General features: G+C 40.9%; 1 protein-coding gene across 2 annotated transcripts in view; it reads left to right on the top strand.

The window, feature by feature from the left end:
• The window catches only part of Cab39l (calcium binding protein 39 like), a 120,501-nt gene that overhangs the window by 9,226 nt on the left and 89,335 nt on the right, over positions 1-21,940 (top strand). The window contains exons 3-4 of one of the 2 annotated variants that reach the window (XM_028870379.1): positions 8,452-8,599; positions 9,838-9,907. The gene's annotated coding sequence lies outside the window, so the exon portion shown is untranslated. Of the gene's footprint in view, positions 1-8,451; positions 8,600-9,837; positions 9,908-21,940 lie in introns of those variants that run through there. The other variant, XM_037208496.1, reaches the window with a different exon arrangement.

The following is a 21,940-nucleotide window of genomic DNA, read 5'->3' as shown; positions in this document are numbered from 1 at the left end:
AGCCATCAGGTCCTGGGTGAAATGCATCTGCATACTACTACAGCCATCAGGTCCTGGGTGAAATGCATCTGCACACTACTACAGCCATCAGGTCCTGGGTGAAATGCATCTGCACACTACTACAGCCATCAGGTCCTGGGTGAAATGCATCTGCACACTACTACAGCCATCAGGTCCTGGGTGAAATGCATCTGCACATGACCACAGCCATCAGGTCCTGGGTGAAATGCATCTGCACACTACCACAGCCATCAGGTCCTGGGTGAAATGCATCTGCACATGACCACAGCCATCAGGTCCTGGGTGAAATGCATCTGCATACTACTACAGCCATCAGGTCCTGGGTGAAATGCATCTGCACATGACCACAGCCATCAGGTCCTGGGTGAGGTGCATCTGCACATGACCACAGCCATCAGGTCCTGGGTGAAATGCATCTGCATACTACTACAGCCATCAGGTCCTGGGTGAAATGCATCTGCACATGACCACAGCCATCAGGTCCTAGGTGAGGTGCATCTGCACACTACTACAGCCATCAGGTCCTGGGTGAGGTGCATCTGCACACGACTACAGCCATCAGGTCCTGGGTGAAATGCATCTGCACATGATCACAGCCATCAGGTCCTGGGTGAAATGCATCTGCACATGACCACAGCCATCAGGTCCTGGGTGAGGTGCATCTGCACATGACCACAGCCATCAGGTCCTGGGTGAAATGCATCTGCACACTACTACAGCCATCAGGTCCTGGGTGAGGTGCATCTGCACATGACCACAGCCATCAAGTCCTGTGTGAAATGCATCTATGCATAGAAAGCTGCAGCCAGCATTTGGAACTATCGTTGTTTGTTTGTTTGTTTGTTTTTTCAGAGCTGAGGACCGAACCCAGGGCCTTGCACTTGCTAGGCAAGCCCTCTACCACTGAGCTAAATCCCCACCCCGTTTGTTGTTTTTATTTCTGCTGTTACAGGAGAGAGAGAGAGAGAGAGAGAGAGAGAGAGAGAGAGAGAGAGAGAGAAAGAGAGATCTTACAGCTGGCTTAATCTGCATTTCTCTTAGGATGATGATGTTCTTCTCTCAAGAAATGAAAACCTGTATTTGTTTCTCTGCAGATACTTACAGCAGTTTTGTTTGTCACCACCACCAAAACTGGAAACAACTCAGGGGTCAGTTGGGTAATACAGTTTCAAAAGCTCCAACTCATCTATAAAACTAACACAGGAGCCCTGTTTTAATCCAGGAAAATATGTAAATATATAACAGATTATCATAAGAAAAATAAACATTCATACATTAGATCATATATTATGAAAAGATACCATAGAAATGAGGCCACAAAGCAGATAAAATTGATAATCTTAAGTATTTCAGCTTAGAGAAATTGTAGTGAAGGTGAAATCCTTCTGTTGTTCTTTGATTTGTGTGTTTTGTAGCTGAGGCTGGCTGGATTTGGTTCTCCTGACTCTATCCACATAACGCTAGGATTACAGGTGTGAGCCAGTGTGTCTAGTATAAGATGAAATCCTTTAAAGAAACACATAAATCAGAAATAACGCCATCTCAGAAGTAGTATAGCTATACCATACGAGGATAACAAGTGAGGGCTGATAGAACTCAGGGAATGTTTGAGAAAAGGCCTTTTTAGTGACAATTAGAAAATGGTAAATATGCACCACAGACGGTACAATAAGAGAAAAAGGAGAAATAGGAACTCAGTATCTTTTTTAAAACTAAAAAAGACTAAAGCTGGCATGGTAGTACACACCTATAATCCCAGAGTCTGGGAGACAGAGGCAGGTGGATCTCTCTGTGAGTTCCAAGCAAGTCAGAGACTATACTAAAAAACAAAAACAAAACAGACAAACAAACAACAACAACAACAACAGAAAAACAAAAAACAGGACAGGACAGGCAGCCAAATGAAGCGTTTCCCTCATGTAAACCAAAGTTCAGTGGTGGTTATATAACATTGTATACTTAATGTTGGTAGATTGAAAGCTGGAAAGTGGCTTAAATGGTAAACTTTGGGCTCATTTTGTCATAATAAAATCTGTAAAGCAAAGCATTGGACTACAACAACTGTCAGAGCTACAATTCCTGAACACTTAACACTAAAGAAGGATAAAGACACCCCAAAATCTGGAACTCAGCCCAGAACACTTAACACAACACTGAGATGTAGTCTTGTAAAATGGTTGGATTTTAAAAATGAACCTTTTTTCAGTCATGGAAAAAAAAACCAAGTAACTTGGAAAAAAAATATCATGTGGATTTGGTGCTTTGGGCAGCAACATTTTATTCTAGATAATAAAGCAACAGTTTTTAAAACTATTGAAGAAAATACAGTAATTCATATCACCAGACTGTCCTTTAAGAATTTTAGGACATTGCTAGATATGGTGGCATACCTATAATCTTAGCACTAAGGAGCTTGAGGTAGGGGGGTCAGAGTTCAAAGTCATTCTCTGTTAAATAGTAAGTTCCTGGCCAATGTGGTCTCCCAAAAAGTTCAATCACAAAACGATTTCACCAGTACAACCTAGGTAGGTTCTGTAACTGGTGTTGAAAGTAAGTGACAGTCCTTCCTGGCCAAATGTTATAGCTCATAGATTCCACAAGTGGGTAATACTTAATGACTTTTTCCCCTCGGCAGTCTGCATGGCACCTTCCAGCAAATGTAAGCTAGACAGAAGATTGTAAGATTGGGAAGATTGTAAGATTGTGAATGATTGCCTGATGAACCAACTATGTCATCAAATATAGAACTTCCAGGGCTGGGGAGATAGATCAACTGGATAGTGCTTACCTTGCAAGCATGAAGACAGGCATTCAGTCCCCAGAACCCAAGTAAAAGAGCTGGATTTAGTGACTCAAATTTGTAATCCCACTGCTATGGAGGCAGGTATTGTGGGTTCCTGGAGCCCCCTTGCCAGCAGCCTAGCCTACTTGTTGAGCTCTAGCCATTGAGAGACCCTGTCTCAAAAACTAGATGCGTGGTACCCGAGGAAGAACATTGAGGCTGTCCTTTAATCTTAGGTGTGCACTGTAGTGCACTAGCACATGCACAGACTAATTGGAATCTCCAGGAGTCACTCCCCTCCCTAGTGAACGAATCTTGGAATTTAGTCCCTAGTGGCAATTATTTAATCAACTCATGCCAAAATAGCTGAGCCCCCATAAAACCCCTAAGTGATGGTGTTCCTGGATAGTCCATGGAAGTGCTGGGATGGGGATGAGTCTAGGCAGGGCCTGGAGGCTTTGCCCGTCATCCTTACCCTTTGTTCTAGAGATCCTTCCTGTTTGGGTGTCCTAAGTCAGAGACTTTAGAGTATATTGATGCTAGCGTTACTGGAATTTTCTGCTGTAAAACTTGGCGGCCGGGCGGTGGTGGCGCACGCCTTTAATCCCAGCACTCGGGAGGCAGAGCCAGGCGGATCTCTGTGAGTTCGAGGCCAGCCTGGACTACCAAGTGAGTCCCAGGAAAGGCGCAAAGCTACACAGAGAAACCTTGTCTCGAAAAAACCAAAAAAAAAAAAAAAAAAAAAAAAAAAAACCAAAAAAAAAAACTTGGCTCTAGATCTCAAGACTTGCCCTAACCCCACATTAAGAAAAAAAAAAAAAAAAAAAAAAGACATTTATATATGTAAGTTTATAGGAATGTGAATTCATTTGTAGTTTTGGCAAAATCTGGTGAAATAGACATTCTCAGTTTGCCTTTGCCTCGCCCATAGCAGTGCTATAAGTTATAGAAAGGTTGAGACAAAAACCAGGACGGGAGGTGGGGCGGATCTGTAGATTTGGTTATGGGCTATGGTTATTTTTCCTGATTCCAGGACTTTTGGGGTGGACTGTTTTTACGTATGTTATTTCCTACATGGGCCACATTACAATACAAAGACACTTTCTTGAGTTTGGTAAGTTCTAGCAGATTACTGGCCCCTAGTGGATGTGTTTTGCAAACCTCTAATTCATAACTGGTTGCTCAGAAGTGTAGGTAACAATCTAGGTTCTGGAACTGGTGTTGAAAGTAAGTGACAGTCCTTAACCTGCTAAATGGGCAATCTTGTAACTGAAGCCTAGGACACCCAGTGACGTACAGAGCCTGATTCAGGGAGAAATCCATGTAGTTGATGTCCCATGTGAGTGTTAGGTGTGCATCAGGTTTTTTTTTAAAAAAGGAATTTCAAGTTGTTACATAAAGGACATGCAGCATAAGTATGAAATAGTAGAGGACAGTAATGATAATTAAATAGTTGTTAATAATAGAATAGGGAGGGCTAGGGTGTACTAATTAAATGTAAATGTTTCACATCTTAGTACAAGATGAAGGGAGGGGCTTGAGATGTGGTTCAGTGGTAGAGCACTTCCCAAGCATGGTGTAAAGCTCGAGTTCAATTCCTAACAGTGCCTACAACCCCCTAAAAAGAGTAAGACAAGGCAGAAGGTAGGCGGAAAAGTATTTAGATGAAGGAGATTGTATAAGTTAAATTCAGTGAAGAATTTTTAAAATATCTATTTACTCAAGGACACGAACAGCCGTCATACAGAAAACTACAAAAGATGTAAGAAAAAATAAAGGGGCAGGAAGCTGGCTCTGTGGGCAAAAATGATTGCCATGCAGGATAGAAGACCAAGGAAATACTGAGATATGTGAGACCTGTTGGACAAAAGTGTGTGTGCCCAAGAGGCAGTCTCAAAAATGTACTGATTCTAGGAAAAGGGGGGAGCCTTGAAGGAATGAGCATGGAGCCCCCAGGTAGTGAGATGGTGGTCAAGAAGAAGAGGTGGAAGAAGTCAAGGGTCTGTTGAAGCTGAGTAGACCGTGGGTAAGCCTGCCTCCCACCCAGAAGGGGGTCATTGATGAAAGTGACCAAGAGAAAACAAACATACAATCCGTTAATGAAGTACCATTGGACTAAGAAATCAGTAAGCCATTCATATCCCTCCTTCCTGTCTGTTTGTACTGTCATCTGGTTTAGGAAAAAGAAATCATTTCAAAAATGAACAGAAGAGGGCAGACAACATTCATGTCAAGTTACTTCAGTAGAAAGCGAATGGGAAGTCCAAACATTTCAGCTGCCAATAAAACTGCTTAGAACATTCAGTAGCAGAGCTAAAGAAAACTACAGTGCAATACTCTTGCCTGGATGAAAAACATTTGCAGACATGTACATCCAAAAGAGCAAAAACAAAAAAGATGTGAAGATGAATTTTCTGAACTAAAAAAATAGATCTGTTAAAATGAAGCTAAACCCTAAGGTACCTAAGGGAGAAAAGATCACACTAAGTTAGGGGCACTAACAGAAGTCATGAAAACAGCCAAGAGGAGGAGGAGGAGGAGGAGAATAAAAAGTTACACAGATGTGTGTGCACACATAGCAAAGAGATGGAGACAGATGTATATTATGCTAAGGATTGAACCCAGAGCCTTATATTTGAGGTAGGTGTTCTGCTTCAAAGTCACATCATGACTCTAGGAGTTATTAAGGTGTAAGATGAAAGATTGAAGTTCCTAAGAAGAAGAGTAATAGTCGGGCTGATATGTAAACTTCTATCTGTGGAAGCATTCTTTAAATAGAGAAGTCTCAAGTGTTCATACTAAAATGACCTTCAGTGGAGGTGTCAGTGGCACAGTGGTGGCCTAGCATGACCAACTCTGTAGTCAATTTTAAAGGAGAGAGCCTGTGTACTAGGAACGTTGGTCCAAAGTGATGAGCTTCAAGTTAGAGCTTAGTGAAACTTTCAGGACGATGTAGAAAGTTTCCCTTGGGTTTCCAGGAAGAAAAGAGGCTAGCAACAGACATCTCGAGAGCAACCCTGAGCAAAACAGCTGTGATACAACCTGGCTGAAATATGAAAGCCTAAGCCAAGGTTTTTATAACCATGACTCACTGGCAAGGAAATCAGGATAAATCCCAATGTGTTGAAGAAAAGTATTTTCGTGGTGAAAGATACAAGCAAAGACAAATGCTCAAGTGGGGAAATGTTTGAAGCTAATGTTAGTCAAAACCAGTTTCTGAAAATCTAGGCAAATCATGGACCAAAGATTTGAAAAGAGACCTCACAGGAAGAGAAATCAGATGAAGCAGGATAAAAGAGGTTCCAGCTTCAGTCACACAAAAAGAAGTTCAGTGACAGCTGTGCTCTTCAAACTGGCACTCATGAGGGCTGGAAGATGGCTCCATTGGTAACGTGCTTGCTCTGCAGGCGTTAGGACCTGGGTTTGGAGCAGCAACCACATAAAGCCAGGAAGAGTAGCTTGTTTCTGCAACGCCAGCCCTGGGAGGAGTGGGGGGCTAAGGAGAAGGGGCATGGTAGAGATAGGAGGATCCCTGGAGCTAACCAGCCAGCCAGCCAGCCTAGCCTGTTGGTGAACCCTGGGATCAGTGAGCATTCCTGTCTCAGAACTTAAGGCATGGAATGATAGCAGAGACCACCAAAATGAACTTCGTGCCTCCAAATGTATATACACACAAAATTAAAGCTGCGCTCAAGCAATTCTCAGCAAATTCTAGAAGTTCTGCTGTTCAGCTGGTAGGAAAATAGGCACATGGGTACATTGCTGGTAAACGTGGGTACATTAACACAAAGTTTCTGGGAAGGAATCCTGCAGTATCCAGGAAATCACATGCATGTGTCCTTTAGCATAGACATTCAACTTTTAGTAATCTATTCTAAAAGCACTAAGAAACACACTCTCACGGGTCTTTACTATTGGTCCCTGAGCACTGCTTGTGTTAGATAGGATGCCCTGGTATACAGAACCAGCAAAATCAACATACATTTTAAAAGATTCATTCAGGTAGCTGACATGTTAGCAGGTGGGTAGTTCAAACTGACTGTCTGTATGCTGGAGAGGCTAAGAACCCAGTAGTTATTCGATCTATGGAACTGGGTGCCTCTGTCTTAATTTGGTGCTCAAGGCCTGGAAGATTCTTGGAGGATCTCTGGATTTCAATTCTGGAAGGCCAAAGGAGCAAGAGTCTGAGCTCTGAAATATGGTGGCACTAGCAGCAGCAGCCGCCATACTCACTAGCAAGAAGCAAAAGCAGCCCCAGCCACGCTGCCTAGTCCTCTCTTCCCTACATTTGGGCCAGTGTAGGAAGGTGGCTCCTTCTAAGGGAGAGTTGCCGCCCCTCTTCCTAGTCCTTTCTGGAAACTCTGAGTCATGAGTCATGTCTCACCAAGTTGACATTTAATATTAGCCATCACACTTAATTAAAGAATTAGAAACATTTCAAGTACCCATTACAGGAGATTGACCGGATATACTGTAGTGTAGTGCAGCCAAACAATAAATAACAGGACAGTCTCTAGGTAGGTGGTGCCCTTCCAAATCACCCATTCTCCGGAGGAACAATACATAGAATACTCAAGGCAGGAGAAGATGCCAACAATAAAAGAGCTTTCCCTTAAGACTGCTTATATTTTGACCTCAGAATCATGCATATTTGCATGTTCGACCACAAAATTAAATAAATGATAGAAGAAAACTAAAAAAGAACTAAAAGAATTTTTGCACTACCTTTTTACACTTTGGGAATATCACCACACACTAAAAGGAACGTTCCTTTTTTTATTTTATTTTTATTTTTAGTACATTGGGGGTTTTACCTGCATATATGTCTGTGTCAGGGTGTCATGTCCCCTAGAACTGAAGTTACAGTTGTGAGCTGCCAAGTGGGTGCAGAGGATTGAACCTGAGTCCTCTGGAAGAGCAGGCAGTGCTCTTAACCACTAAGCCATCTCTCCAGCTGTAAAAGGAACTTTCTAGTGGTTTTTAGACATAGATTTAGACTATAGAGTGGTGTGTGGTTTGATGGTCAGTAGAGTTTGGGTGTGTTGCTTTTTGGAGAGTGTATTTTGTGTTGCTGAATATTGATAATCATTCAGAGCAAGTCGATCAAGTCTCTGACTTAAGAAAATTTATTCTGGAAAGGCCTTTTGGACAGATTGAATTAAGTAAAAATTATATACAAAATTATATAGAAGAGCGCCAATCATAATAGTAGTTCCCTGAGTCAGATATGCCCTCACACATTGGTAATCCCAGCACTGGTGAGGTGGTGGTAGGCAAATGGTGACCTTGTGGTCATCCTGGGTTACAGAGCAAGAACCTCTTGAGACAGAGGGAGGAGCGGGGAGAAAGAGGCAGGAGAAGAGTAGGCAAGAAAATTGGGGGTGGAGGGACATGACAATTTATACTGCAGTTTAATGTTATGCTGGTATTTATTTTTTCATTGCTGTTGTGTCATTTGATCTAAACATTGCAACCTATGATTTTTTTTATAGGTTCAGAGAACTTTTCAAGTAATTTGATTCAGTTTATGTAGGTATTAAGTAGGAGACTTGAGATTTAAACCCAGGTCCATATGACTCCCAACATAAATTGTTTTTTATTATTATTATTATTATTACTAATATTATTATTACTATACATTACTGCAGGATAAGCATTCACCTTGAAGAAGAAAGAACATCAGGAGCTGAGGTTCAGTTTAAACCTGTAGTGGCTGCTTGGAAAATGAAGATGTGGACTCCAGATTGGTGGTTTATATGTTCTTCATGCAAGAGCAGTGTACTAAAGGAGAGAGGTGTAAGTTTTTCCTGATTTCTGAGAGGGGATTATCTTAGAATTACTATTGCTATAATCAAACACCATGACCAAAAACAACTTGGGCAAGAAAGGGTTTATTTGGCTCACACTTTCACATCATTGTTCATCATTGAAGGAAATCAAGACAGGAACTCAGACAGGTCAGGAACCTGGAGGCAGAAGCTGATGCAGAGGCCATGGAGGGGTACTGCTTACTGGCTTGCTTTCATGGCTTGGTCAGCCTGCTTTCTTATAGAACCAGGACCACCAACCTAGAGATGCCCCCACTCACAGTGGGCTGGGCCCTCCCCATCAATCACTAATTTAGAAAATGCCCTCCAGCCAGATCTTATGGAGGCATTTTATCGATTGAGTTTCTCTCCTTTCCAGTGACTCTAGCTTGTGTCAAGTTGACATAAAACTAGCCAGCACAGGGATATATACACAAACTGTTATTGATGTAGAGATAAATATTAGATGTTCCCAAATGGCTGAGTAAAAAGATTTGAATTAAAAGTATGGCAGGTCAAAAAGAACAAAACTTGGTTGTCATGTAGGCTCATCATGTAGGATGCTTACCATTTAAGCCTGAGACAAGCTGAGCTTGATCACTAGAACCCACAAAAACATGGAAGAGAGAACCAACTTCATAGTTGTCCTCTGACCTCCATATACATACCTGAGACACAATCCCTTCCCCACCCACACACAAATATTAACATTAAAAAAGAAAAGAACAAACTCTGGCATGTACAGTTTTTAATGATGTTGTCAAAAGCAAAAACCCAGATGTTCTTTATGCTGTTTCAAAATTGTGTTTTTGTTTTTCTGTGAAATAACAGAACTAACATTTGCCAGACTGATGAGAGGAAAATATTCTTACACTAGCAAAGGCTTTCCACGTCCTTTTGTAGAAGACAAGGGATAGGTTGAAGTGAGTTTTCTTTCCTGATGTTTTGTTCAGGTGCTGGTGGAGATTACAGAGATCTGAGTTCCCCTTCCCAAGCTGGCCCTTCATATTCCCACTGGCTTCCTTGATGATAAGGCACTTTTTAAATTTAGTTGTCTATTGGATTAGTTGGGTAGAGATTTTTTAGTTTTGCGTGTATTTGATTATGCTAGAGAATGTAATTTGTAACTCTCTATAATTGAAAAGTATGGGAAACAGTGTTAGATTTGCTGTATAATCTTTTCTATACAATTTACAGAATTAATTCTGAGTCTTTTCTGGTTGTCAGAACTGTGCTGACCAGTGACTGAAAGCTGCAAGCATTGGAACAGATTTGCAGAAGACACAAGCTTACTGAGGTGAGATAATAATAGTCCAAGATCTGGATTATCATTTCTCTTGACAGTTTGCTAACTATATTGAACATTAAAAGTTTAACAATAATAAATATACTAACGCAACCTGAAATTTTACAAAACATTTTTGAAAAAATAATTCCATTTGCAGTAGTGTGCAGACAAGAATTAGACCTCCTCCCTTTACCAAACAAGCAAAATGTCCTTTAAAACAAATGGATGAATGTGTAAGAAAATAAAAACCTTTGGAGATAGGACCAAAACAAGTGTATTGTATTAGGTAAATGGGTGTTAAGTTACTGAATACTTTGAGGACATCTTCAAAGTGCCAACAGAGAAAGTATTCTCACACCAGCAAAGGCTTTTCCACATCCTTTTGTAGAAGACAAGAGATGGACTGAAGTGAGTTTTCTTTCCTGGAGTTGGGTTCAGGTGCTGGTGGAGATGACAGAGATCTGAGTTCCCCTCCCCAAGCCGGCCCTTCATATTCCCACTGGCTTCCTTGGTGATAAGGCACTTTTTAAATTCAGCTGCCTGTTGGAGTAGTTGGGTAGGGATTGGCACTACAGTTAGCACAGTACGTTAGCTTAACCTTGTTTGGGATTGCTCCTCCTCCCAGTTCTGGCCCGACTCACTTGTCTAACCCGTTCTCTTTGCTCACAATTGCTTTTACTCCACATGGCCCTTCCAGGACCATTACCCCTCTTCTGCTCTAACACTGAGAACAGCGTTTTCCTTCAACACCTTTCTGTTGACATAACTCTTCTGTACATGATGGCTGGGTCCTAGAGAAAAAACTTGTTGTGTCCTACAGTAAAGTAGGAAGGATGGTCAGAGGCCATCTGCAGAGGCTTCATATCTAAGTGTAGGGAAGAGCTCTGCTCTTCTGGTTATGAGCTTTCACTTTCTGGAGCTTTAGAGCTTTGATCTGTAATATTTTCACAGTTCTAAAACTCTACAAACGGAGAAGTTTCATCAAACGTGGCTATAGTTCTGTAATACTCTTAGATTCTCTGTGGAGGAACATATAGGATAATTATAGTTAAAGTTCTAACAAATGCTTATTATTTTTTTAATGAAAATCACAAAATGTAAGGGTGAAAATCAAGGTACTGTGATCAGGACTCAGTAGAAACACCAAAAAATATAATCCTTAAGATTTCAGCTGTTAGAAATATCCAGTATGTAAGTATTTTTATAAAGTGAGAGATTATGAAACTGATCAGGCATATTTAAACAGCAATCAATTGCATCAGAAATGAAAATTGGGGGTTGGGGACTTAGCTCAGTGATAGAGTGCACAAGGCCCTGGGTTCGATCCTCAGCTCCAAAAGAAAAGAAAAGAAATGAAATGAAAATTGTAACAAGTTAAAAAATAAGTGGTGGATTAGATTAGTATATAAAGCTAGTTAGAAGCTGTTCACAACCTCATGGAAAATAGAAGAGATTGTGACATTGTGATTAGAGTTCTAGAGAGTAAATTCCAGGCTGGTCTGAATCATATAATGAAAATCTTGTCTAAAAAAAAAAAAAAAACCCAAAAGAAATATTAAAAACATGGACTAGGTATGAGAATATCCATGCTAATCATTGGCATTTACCAGAACTAATGAAAGACACAATTCCTCAGATTGAAAGAGACCAGGGGTTTCTGTGTGCACTGTTAACCGTGACACTTCAGGATGCCAAACACTGAGTCTAGCAGGCCACAACCCACAGGAAAACAGCGTCCTAGGTGTTACAGTAGAAGAGGGGTAATGGTCCTGGATGGGCCATGTGGAGTAAAGGAAGAAATTGTGAGCAAAGAAGAGAGGAAAGGAGGGCAAGGGAGTCAAGCCAATATACTTTTGAACCTTGGAGGAGAAGACAGTGACAGACAAGGGTAACCTAGAGTATTGCATTAACCTTCAGTGCCATGTATGTTAGTAGATATGGGTTGAAATTTTAGTATTCCAGGCCATGCACTGTATTAAAAAAAAGGTAAAGACTTATTTCAGATGTTTCTTTGCAAGCAAGAAGTGAGGAGAAAAACAGCAATTTAGAAAAAGGCAACATTTTTTATTCATCCACACATCATTCATTCATTCTTTTGATGCAAGGAATGACCTCCAGACTTGACATTCGCTAAGCACATACTCTACCACTGAACACCTAGGTACTTGTCCAGGGGTTTTGTTTTGAGACAGTAATAAAAAACTTGCACAGCACAGGTGAGGTCTAGGATCTGTCTTCACCACGGGAAAGAGAAAGGGAGGGGAAGGTCGAGGAATAGAGAGGGAAGGGGGAAGGGAGGGTTGGGAAAGGGAAGACAGAAGACAGGAGACTGGCCTGGTGCTATGGAGCTCAGACTGACCTCAAATTTGAGCTGATTTCTGTCTCTTTAGTGCAGGGAGGATAGGCATGTGCCACCACACTGGTTCAAGTGCTCCAGTTGCTTCTTTTACTTACTTACTTGGAGATTCATCCATACTGTAATAAACATCAGCTGATTCTTCCTTTCATTGCTGAGTAAGATATCATTTATAGATACACCACTATTTGTTTATCCCTGCATTTGTACATAGAAAAAAATGTCTTCTTTCTGGTTTTTAGCTAATTAAGCTAGTAGGGTATTTATCAACTTTGTGGATAACTGGTAGCTTCTTAGCTTTTCAGTAAAGAGTAAAAACAAAAGCCTGAAGAGAATTTTAGGGTTCATAAAACAGTTTTTGTACAAAAAGTGTTAACAAAGTCAAAATGAAAGGGAAACAGGTTAGGAGAAAATTGCCATTGGTTAGAGAGCTGTCAAAATGATACTTTTTCTAAATTGTTATATAAATGATATATCTATCTAGTGGGTTACATGGTTAGTGAGACTACTGTGTAAGTTTTATAATATTCATATAATTATGTGAAACTTAGACATCTATATCTTTAAAGAGGTAAGAAATACTCAAATAAAAACCAGTTTGGTGTTAACAGGCTGGAGATTATATGCTACTCTTCCTGAGTTTATAGAAATGAATTTTCAAGTAGAAAAAAATATGTCTCTTAAAAATAATTTAATGAATGCTTAGTGACTTGAATATACAAGATGCAATTTTCTTAGAATTAATCAAGGTTCTTAGTTAAAATTAATTCTCAAGTATCTATGTGCTTTGAAATGAAATCACTGTGTTGCTCACATGAAAATGTCATTGATTTGATTGTAGGTAGGTGCTATAACTTATATTTATCGAATGATGGTGTTTGCTTAACATTTTTGCTTATATGTTACCACTGGTCATTTAATGTGGCTAAGTGCCTCTTTTGAAGTCACCTATTGACACTGAGGTTTAGTTATAGTAATTCCTGTGTTATAAATGTCCTTGATGTTTTCATATTAAGAAATGTTGCTAGGGCTGAGAGTGAGGCATAGTGATAGACTGATAGATTGTCAGCATGTACGATGCCCTAGAGTCAACCATCAGGACCACTTAAAGAATAAATGGTGAGATGCCGGGGAAGAATGCATGTTAGGACTGAGGGTAGAGTTAGTGTACAGCAAGTGTTTGCCACGTGTAAGCTGCTGCCTTCAGTCCCACAGCACCAAACAAACGAGAAGGAATTCATGTCGATATAGTGTTTGATATATTCTCCTTATGGGAGACTGGTGTTGACTCAGATCAATACTATCAATTATCCTAGGTTCAAAAGTGTATTGGAAGCTGTAGTTCATAGGGTTGTAGAGACAAAGGTTGTAGGTAACCCCCCCCTTCTGTCTTCCCTTCCCCTTCCCTCTCTATTTCTCGACCTTCCCCTCCCTTTCTCTTTCCTGTGGTGAAATAGATCCTAGACCTCACTTGTGCTGTGCGAATTCTTTATCGCTGAGCTACGTCCCCAGCCATAGCCCTGTCTTATTTACTTTTGTTTTTATTTTAACTTTTTTGAGTGAAAGCTCTGGTTTTAAGGAAACTGTAGACTCATGTTCTTTGATGAGGTCGCCAGTTAGTGCTCAAAGGAAACTCGGGGGAGTCTCGTTAGAAACTGAGGAAAGAGGCTCATTCTAGCCTGGTCTCCATAGTTCTGTGCAAACTAGAAAAGGTGTGTCGTGAACTGGGTGATGCGGACAAGCAACTTACCACCCAGAGAGTTGAAGGTACTGCCTAGTTTCTTCCTTACAGTAGATGGGAGAGAAGAGTGGAGAGAGCACTTGTGCGGAGGGTGGTGAATGCATGCGTGTGAGCCAGCACCCAGAAGGCAGAAGCAAAGGGACGGCTGCAAGCTGAGGACCAGCCTGGTCTACCTAGTGAGAACTGGGACAGCCAGGACTACATCAGTTAGATCAGACTCAGAACCAAGCAAAAGGATCAGCAAACATGAAGACTATCACTCGGGAAATGATGTAAAATTTAAGAAATTTAGCATAGTAGTAGAGTGCTTCCCCAGCATGCCTAAGTTTCTGGGTTCCATCTCCAATAGAGAGGTGTTGTAGGGAGAAGCTACTTCCAGTCCAAATTACTGTCCGGAAAACAAGTTCTGAGAAGAAGATGACTGAGAGTTTGGTTGTAAAATCCTTTGTTGATACTTAAGAAAGGTGCTGCCTCAGAAGACCTTCCAGTCAGATGTATTTTCAGAATCCCCTGAATTTCCTTTGAGCCCTACTGTCTTACAGGCTAATAGTGTTATTAGTGAATTCATTTAGTAAATAATAGGACTTCTAAGAATCTTAGGGAAATGATCCTCATTTCAACCATTTCAACACAATTTCAAGATTGATATTAAAGAAAAAAAGTGGTTGGGCAATGGTTGAACACACCTTTAATCCCAGCGCTCAGGAGGCAGAGCCAGTTGGATCTTTGTGAGTTCGAGGCCAGCCTGGGCTAGAGAGCAAGATCCAGGACAGGCACCAAAACTACACAGAGAAACCCTGTCTCGAAAAACCAAAAAACAACAACAAAAAAGTGAGACTCCTAAGAGACCTGTAAAGTTTTAAGAAAACTATGTTTTGAAGATTCATGCCACCTTGAACTTAAGGGGTGCACATAGCACAGTATGCAAAGAGGCCTCTCCTCCCAGACTTATCTAAGTAGGAAGTAGCTGGTGAGGCAGCTCAGCGTGTGCTAACATTCATGGAAAAGAATGAGTCAAAGGGCTGAGCCTCCAAGTTGGTGACCTTATCTATGGGGAACTATTTCTGGTGGAGGAAGGATAGTCTTAGCAAGGAGCTTATGGCTATTGCCTGCTTGAATTTCTTTTCCTTTTTGTATATTTTTTTTTAGCTTTTGAGAATTTTGTGCAATATTTAGAGAATTGTACAATCTTCTTCCAATAGATGTAGACTATTCCAGAGACCCACAACTGGTCAGAATGCAGAGAATAAGTTATTGTGGGATCCCTATCCCACAACCTAAGCAAGTCACAACTGTAAGCTTGCTAAGACTCCATTCTGCCTCCACCAGAAACAGTTCCCAGTCGAACTGTTTGGGATAAGATGTGAGCGCTACATTATTTATCGGTACAAAGGTATTTAGAATACAGTTAGAAAGTATATTGACTTAGGAACATGGCAGTTGAAGGTTCTTTTCTCAGGTCTGTGACTGCTCCAAGCACAGATCACTGGCTAGCTTTACACGAATTTCCTTCTGCTGAGTGGTCTCTACGTCCAGTTAGACCGCTGTTTGTTACCACCAAGATGAAAGGGCCGCTATTGCACCATTGTGGATAGCTTGCTGTTCTAATCACTGTTGTGGTTCGTAGGCTTTACAGCTGAGTAGAACTACCCATGACTTCTCTCTCTTGCCGGCTGGCATAACACCCTCTGATACTGTGAGAGCCCGTCCTCAGAGAAGAAGTGTCTTGGTCAGTTGTAGTTCAATTCCTTGAAGTCCTGTGTCTCTAGTATGTGGTATCTTCAATAATAGGGTCTTGCTTTCAAGTTCTGTGTGGCTACCAAGGGCAATATTGTTTGGGGAGGGGGTGTCTCTTGACTTCCCTGAACAGCAATTTGAAGTGGTTTCTAATGTTGGAACCAGGGTTTTTGTTAGTCTATGGCTCTTGAGGGTTGGGACAATGCCACATGATTTTCTAATTTGTAGATCCTACCTCCAAATCTTTTAAGATATGAGTATATGACTTGGAATAACCACAGAAATCAGGAAAATAAAAAGGAACCACTGTAGCTCAAATCCTAACTGGTCTTATAATAAAAACCCAGAGCCAGATATTGAGGTAAATGCTGAAAGATCAGAGGAAACAAACCACAGCCACTTCTCACCTTGGCAACTCCTCAGCCGAAAGGGGAAGATCCTGTCTCCACGAACCCTCAGACTGAATGCTGAATCCTCAGCCTAAAGGGCGCCAAACTTCTGTCTCCTCCTGCCTTATATTCCTTTCTCTGCCCAGCCATATAACTTCCCATCTCAATCTTGGTAGTGTTGGGATTAAAGGCGTATGACTCTCAAGTACTGGGATTAAAGGTGTTAGGTACCTCTGCCTGGCTCTGTTTCTCTTTTAGACTGGATTAATCTCGTGTAGTCCAGGGTGGCTTTGAACTCACAGAGATCCATCCTCCCAAGTGTTAGGATTAAAGGTGTGTGCCACCACTGCCTGGCCTCTATGCTTAATGGAGTGGCTGGCCCTGTCCTCTGATCTTCAGGCAAATTTTATTTGTTAGAGAATAAACAAAATAATGCCACAAACCACAGTGGGGTGGGGGGTGAGGAGGAGGAGCTGTAGGAGGGAGAGAATAAGGACACAGGTGCTATGAAGGGGGATGGGGGTGAGGAGGAGGAGCTGTAGGAGGGAGAGAATAAGGACACAGGGGCTATGAGGGGGAAACAGGAAAGGGAGCTTTGAACAGGTGGGGAGGAGGGAGGGGAAATAATACCGAGGTTGATTGAGAAAGCTGTGGGGAAGTATATTATTTTATACTTGCAAATACATACCTAGCGGCTGGAGAGATGGCTCTGTAGTTAGAGCGCTTGTTCTTCAGAGGACTGGAGTTTGCATCCCAGCACCCACGTAACTGATGGCTGTATTGCTAGCTCCACACATAAGAGAGACTCTTACACATAAATACAAATAACAAACTAAAAATGTATAATTATGCCGGGCATTGGTGGTGCACGCCTTTAATCCCAGCACTCGGGAGGCAGAGCCAGGCGGATCTCTGTAAGTTCGAGGCCAGCCTGGGCTACAAAGTGAGCTCCAGGAGAGACGCAAAGCTACACAGAGAAACCCTGTCTCAAAAAAAAAAAAAAAGTATAATTATATGTGTATACATTTGTAAAAATTTTGAATGAAGTTATGCTTGGCTGGATTTCAGTGACCTGCTTGTATGTATTTTCCATTTTTCCTTTTTCAAACTCAGAGAATTGAACCCAAGGCCTCAAACTTGCTAAGCACATGCTTTACCACTGAACTGTATCCCTGGCCCTCTCCCATTTTTGAACAGGATTATGTATAGGGTTATCTGTATCTGACAAAAATAAAAAAGTCTTTAAGTTAGTTAACTGATTTCTTTAGCTCAGGCATAATAAAAACACCCATACACATAAAGAAAAAATAAAGATATTACTTTCTGTTTAAAGCCAAACAGTAAGTAGTGTGGCTTTGTGAGTTTTCTTACCGTTGTACTATAAAAGCAGCTCTAGACAGTGAGTGAAGAGCTATGGCCAGACTTGGAACAAATACTTTCGTTTGCCAAGTGCTGTTGTCACAGGTCATAGCACAAGAGAAGCCATCCTAGGGAGTGGCCGAGGAAGCACAGGCAAAGAACAGCCTGATACCTGGATTGGAATTAAAGGTGGAGGTCCTGCTGACATTTTCGGGTGTTTGGACATTGGCAAGTGAATTCAGTGCAAAACATCACCTTACCAAGGGTTGGAGGGTATAATAGCCAGCCTTTTCCATCATCCTCAGTGTCCCTGCCTGATGGTATGCTTACCATTAACACACTCTGTACCAGAATTGGTGTACTGGTCTAACAGAGTAGCAGAAATGACAGCATTACTCTGAGACTGTTATGAGAGGTGCAGGTTTTTCTTTTTTTCTCTAGAGGAACATGCCCTTTTGTAAGCAGCTCTGGGAGACAGGTATAGAAGAGGCCTTTAGGCTGCTTGAGGAGCCCTACTAGAAGATCTCCAAATTCCAGATGGGACTTCCCAGATGCCCATGGTCCATGGAAACCCCAGAAGATGCTTTGAGGCAGAACACTTCACAAAGCCCCTTTAAATTCCTGATGGCTCAAAAGCTGAGTGAGACAGTACATATTTCTCATTGAAAACAATTAAGTTTGGGGTAGTTTGTCCTGTAACAATAAAGAACTAAGCCCTGTTCTATTGCTAGATGAATTACTTAAATTCATTTACATCCTCTTTTTATTCTTTCCATGTGTGCATAATGCACATGTGTATATAATGCAAGTCCACTTGTATCTGGGGTGCACATGTGCATACAGCAAGTGAATAGGGGTTTGAGGTTGACATCAGGCATCTTCCTCAATTGATCTTCCACCTTCTTTGTTGAGGCATGGTCTCAGTCAAAATCAGAGCTAATGTAGCTAGTCTAGCTAGCCAGCTTGCTGTATGGATCCTGTCTCCCTTGTGAAGCTGGAGTTACAGGTGGGAAGCTCACCCAGCATTTTTGTGGGTACCTGGCATTTATGTGGGTTCTGTGGGTCCATTGAAGAGTTCTGATTTGCACAGCAGTTTGTTTTAACTGAAGATGAAAATAATATAAAAATAATTTTGTATATTTGTATGCTAATGTGGTCCACATTTTTCTCTTTATAGGCTATAACTAATTTATTGCTTTATCATTTCCTGGTTTTTAGGCTATCTTAGTTACAGTTTCTGTTGCTGTGAAGAGACTCCATGACCACAGTAACTCTTATTAAGATAAAAGATTTCATTTGGATGGCTAACATTTTCAGAAATTTAGTCTGTTATCATCATGGTTCACCATGGTGCCATGTAGGCAGACATGGTGCTGGAGAAGGAGCTGAGATTCCTACATCTTGACTTGCAGGCAACAGGAAGTGGTCTGAACCACTGGACGTAGCTTGAGCATATATGAGACCTCAAAGCCTGCCTCCACAGTGACATACTTCCTCCAACAAGGCCACACCCACTCCAACAAAGCCACACCTCCTAATAGTGTTACTCCCTATTTTTGTTCAAACCACCACATAGACTTGTGAACTTTTCAATTTTTTCATAATTAAAGATAGCATTGCTGGAGTTGGAGAGTTGGCTCTGCAGTTAAGAGCTGCTTTTCCAGAGGCCCTGGATTGGATTCTCCACATCCATATTATAGATTACAACTCCAGTTCCAGAGTATTTGAAGTCCTCTTCTGGCCTCCTTAGCCACTAGGCACACATGAGGTGTACAGAAATACAAGCAGACAAAACACTCATACACATAAAATAACCAAAATAAAGACTGCATTTTTAAAAATAGCCTTGAAAGTCTTCTGTAGATAATACTTTTCCCCTCTTCAGTTTAATTCTATGTAATATTTTCTTAGCTGTATTTTTATGTAAGTAGGGGTTGAATATGTTCACTACTATTTGACTTATCGCCACGTTACTTTCCATAAGACTGTGCTGAAGGACGGTATCATCTATTTGGTGTCCTCGTTCCCTGTAGTTTTGCTTTCTGCATTTTCATTTACTCATGGTCAACTGTGGCTCAGATGTATTAAGTAGGAAATCCTGAAATAAATCATTCAAAAGTTTAAATTGTGTAGTGTGATGAAACCTCCTGCTGTCACTGTGTCCTGTCTGGGCAGGAGTTCCCGGTGGTTCAGCCTGTCCACACTCCATCACAGTCATTGCAATCAAGTAAGCTTCCCTTTGTTTAATAATGGCCTAAGGGTACAGGAGAGGAGATGCTGCCAGTAGCATTAAAATCTGTTATAGTTGTCCATTTTATCATGTTATTGTTAATCTCTTAATCTATAAATTAAACTCTACCAGAAATGTGTACATAGAGAAGAAAACCAAAGTAGATAGGTTCACTGCTATCTGAGCACTCAGATATCCACTAGGTATTTTGGAAATGATTCTCTCCTCTTTGTATAATGGGGGACTACTGTTGTAAATTTCCCTGCCCTTGGAATTTAGCAAGTCATTTAGCTAATGTGCCTATAATATGTTTTTCTGGGTCTTGGTTCACTTGTTGTATTCCTACTTAAAAATTATTCTCTTGATGCAACATAACTGAATTTTTATATTCATCTTTATATGTATATAAGCATATGCGTGTGTAGCTTTTACACGTGCATGTATTTTCATAGGGGGATATTTGGGGGTAATGGGGTCTTATAATTCATCTGCCTTTTTTACTTTATTAATTGTACAGAAAATTTGATGTTTTCAAATATCTGAGTTTGTATTTTTCTTCAAGAATCACAGTTTCTTTCAAGGTAACTTCTGTTTTATTTTAGCCATTTCTGTAATTTTCTTGCATTTTTTTTCTGTTGCTTTATTTATTAAGTGTAGAAATTATGGATGCCTTTATGATATTTTTATGTACATCTCAGTCCCACTTGTCAATTCTTGCTATTGTTTCCTGACCCACTGGAGTTCTTTTCAGAAAGTCCTTAGCTATGTCTTTATCTTTAAAAGTTTTTAATTGTTTCATGTGTACAGGTATCTTGCCTGCACATATGTCCACGTACCAAGTATATACCTGGTGCCCGCAGAGGCCAGAAGGGGGCATTAGAGTCCCTGGAACTGGAGTTTTGGACAATTGTGAGCTGCCGTGTGGGTGCTGAACCAGGGTTTCTCCCAGAGCAGCAGCCAGTGCGTTTAAAACTGCGGAGCCATCTCTCTAGCCCCCTAGAGTTACATCTTGATGTGCTTTCCCTGTATTTTTCTTTTGTAGTTTCAGGGTGTCTGGACATATGTTTAGGTCTTTGGTCCATTTTGAATTGAAGTTTAGAGAGAGAGAGAGATAAGGATCTACTTTTCATCAGTTTTTTCTAGCACCAGTTTTTAAAGAGGCTTTTTTCCAATATATGTTTTTGTTACCTTGTCTAAAATTAAGGAGGTTATGTGGTTCCCCACATTTATCTCTGGGTCCTCTATTCTATTCTGTTGATTTGTATATCAGGCTCTGTGTTAGTGCCATGCCATTCATGTTACTAAGGCTCTGTAACACAATTGAAGTCAGGTAGTGTGATATTTCCAGCATTGTTGCTGCTGCTTAGAATCGCAGTGGCTGGTTGTGTCTTTGTTCTTCTCTATGAGTTTGAGGATTGTTTTCTCCAGTTCTTTGGTGAATATTATTAGATTTTTATGGGAATTACATTGAACCCGTAGATTTGAGTAATGTATCCATTTCTGTAATTGGTTTACTGAATCATGCTCATGGGATGTCTTCCCATCTTCTAGTTGGGCCTTGTTTGTTTTCTTAATTCAGTGTTTCAAGTTTTCACTTGGAGTTCTTTCACTTTCTTGGTTAGAGTTATTCCTAGTTATTTCATTAGATTTTTTTTTTTTTGAGACTATATGAATGGGTTGTTCCCCCTCCCCCCCCACCTTGCTTTCTCTCTTGGCAAGTTCATCTTTGGTATACAAAGAGCAACTGGTTTTTGTATGTTCGTTTTATATCCTGCTACATTGCATAAAGTTGATCAGATATAAGAGTTTTCTGGTGGGTTAGTATCTTTTTGCATAAAATCAGATATTCTATAAATACAGACTTTTTTGTTTTGTTTTGTTTTGTTTTTTGAGACAGGGTTTCTCTGTGTAGCTTTGCTCCTTTCCTGGAACTCGCTTTGTAGACTGGGCTGGCCTCAAACTCACAGAGATCCGCCTGCCTCTGCCTCCCGAGTGCTGGGATTTAAGGCATGTGACACCACCACCCAGCCCAGTTTGACTTCTTTATTGTCTGTATCAGTTTTCTCTCTGCCTTACTGGTCTGCTTTAGAATAAGAGTGGACAGAGTGGACATCCTGATTTCATTCTTGATGGGAGGAGTGATTTCAGTTTTCCCCATTTGACATAATGTGGATGGTAAGTTTGTTGGTGTGCTGTTTTTCTGTTGGTGTTACCATTGTTCATCTGTTTC

The sequence above is a fragment of the Peromyscus leucopus genome, chromosome 9 (assembly GCF_004664715.2).
Source record: "Peromyscus leucopus breed LL Stock chromosome 9, UCI_PerLeu_2.1, whole genome shotgun sequence".
Classification (NCBI taxonomy): Eukaryota; Metazoa; Chordata; class Mammalia; order Rodentia; family Cricetidae; genus Peromyscus; species Peromyscus leucopus.
This window is presented reverse-complemented; position numbering and strand designations above follow the sequence as displayed.